At 42.6% G+C, this 1,756-nt stretch overlaps 1 long non-coding RNA gene across 1 annotated transcript in view; it reads left to right on the forward strand.

Annotated features, from left to right (window-relative positions):
* Positions 1-1,252: 1,252 nt before the first annotated feature.
* The window catches only part of LOC112074200 (uncharacterized), a 2,697-nt gene continuing 2,193 nt past the window's right edge, over positions 1,253-1,756 (forward strand). Inside the window, exon 1 of the long non-coding RNA XR_002894695.2 lies at positions 1,253-1,290. This is a non-coding gene — a long non-coding RNA (uncharacterized lncRNA). The remainder of the gene's footprint in view (positions 1,291-1,756) is intronic.

Consider the following 1,756-nt stretch of genomic DNA (forward strand, 5'->3'; position numbering starts at 1 on the left):
CTTGCCATCCAGGACCTCTATACCAGGCGGTGTCAGTGGAAGGCCCTAAAAATTGTCAAAGACTCCAACCAGCCTAGTCATAGACTGTTCTTTGTGCCAAAGCACGGCAAGCAATACCAGAGCACCAAGTCTAGGTCCAAATGGCTTCTTAACAGCTTCTACCCCCCAATCCATAAGACTCTTCAATAGCTAATCAATTGGCCACCCAGACTATTTGCATTGCCCCCTTMTTTTATGCTGCTTCTCCTCTCTGTTTATTATCTATGCATAGTCACTTTAACTCTACCTACATGTACATATTACCTCAATTACCTCGACTAACCRGTGCCCCCGCACATTGACTCTGTACCGGCACCCCCTGTATATAGCCTCGTTATTTGTATTTTCCTGCTGCTCTTTAATTACTTGTTAGTTTTAAATTATTTACTCATATATTTTTTACTTAAGACTTATTTTTCTTAAAACTGCATTGTTGGTTAAGGGCTTGTAAGTAAGCATTTCACTGTAAGGTGTGCACATGTGACAAATACAATTTGATTTGATTTGTGWCCATACTTTTGACTGGTACTGTATATTGTTTGCTGCTAAATGAATTGCCTGAATCTTTTCTGAATCTGAATCTGAAAGACAAACACACCTCCTGGTGTTTACTCAGGCAGCCCAATTCTGATATTTTGTTTGCCTAATTGTTTTGCAAACGAGCTGATCTGATTGGACAAAATACCAGTTTGTGGAAAAAGATCAGAATGTGTAAACGCAGCCATAAAGGAGGCAGTCCAGCAGCTGAAATGTATTGTAATATCCTCAGCTCCTCTCACTCACTCTCTCATCAAACTAAACCTGCTGTAGCCAAGGCCTGGGATGATTCAAGCTGAAATTACAGTAGTTATGAATGAGTGACRGCTTGTGTAGAGTTTTAGACCGATCTCTCGTTGCATGCTGAGTCATTCTCCAGATCACATTCTATGTTGAGTTTGGCTTTAGTGCAAATCTCCCACTCATTTTTAAGCAACACAGACCTCAAGTTTGGATTCTGTGTCAACGATCTAATTTCTTTCACAACTTGTCTGTGCGATCTATGAGAGGTGTGTAACGGTTTTCTGCGTGTTTTTCAGGGTGAACCTGGAGAGTGTAACTGTATCAGCCCTCCACATGCAGGAACAGGAGGAACAGGAGGACCGGTGAGTATGGCGAAGGTTGGTCATGATCTGCTGATCATGTGCCCTGAATTGTGCTTACTCCTGCCTTGCAGGGAGGCCCCAGGAACTACTGGGAGGAAACATGTGGCAGGTCTGGTCTCTCTATCATCTAGAGCATAATTCTCTCTTGGCTTCAGTTCACCTAGTGTCTATATGGCTATGAATATCATTGAATTTGTTTTGTTGTTGAATAAGTTTGGCTACAAATGAATGCCTTCGATAGTTGTGTGGTTCGCACAAGCTTCACACGATTATTGTTGGTGTGTGTGTGTGTGTGTGTGTGTTGTGGTGTTGCGTTGGTGTAGTGTGTGTGTGTGATCAATGTGTGTGTGATTGTGGTGCAACCCCCGTGATGTGTGTGTGACAGTGGTTGTGACTGTGGACATATCTGGGTGGTGTGCGCCTGTGGGTGTTGCTGTCGTGGTGTCTTCTTACTTTCCTTCATTTCTTATTCTAACTCTGGTCTTGACAAGTCTGTCCATACTAGTGTAAACATGTTTTTATTATGACGTGCCTGGCCTACATTCTTGTTTTTCTCGATTGTGTTGTAGTGTACG

Source organism: Salvelinus sp. IW2-2015, unplaced genomic scaffold, assembly GCF_002910315.2.
Source record: "Salvelinus sp. IW2-2015 unplaced genomic scaffold, ASM291031v2 Un_scaffold2533, whole genome shotgun sequence".
Taxonomy (NCBI): domain Eukaryota; kingdom Metazoa; phylum Chordata; class Actinopteri; order Salmoniformes; family Salmonidae; genus Salvelinus; species Salvelinus sp. IW2-2015.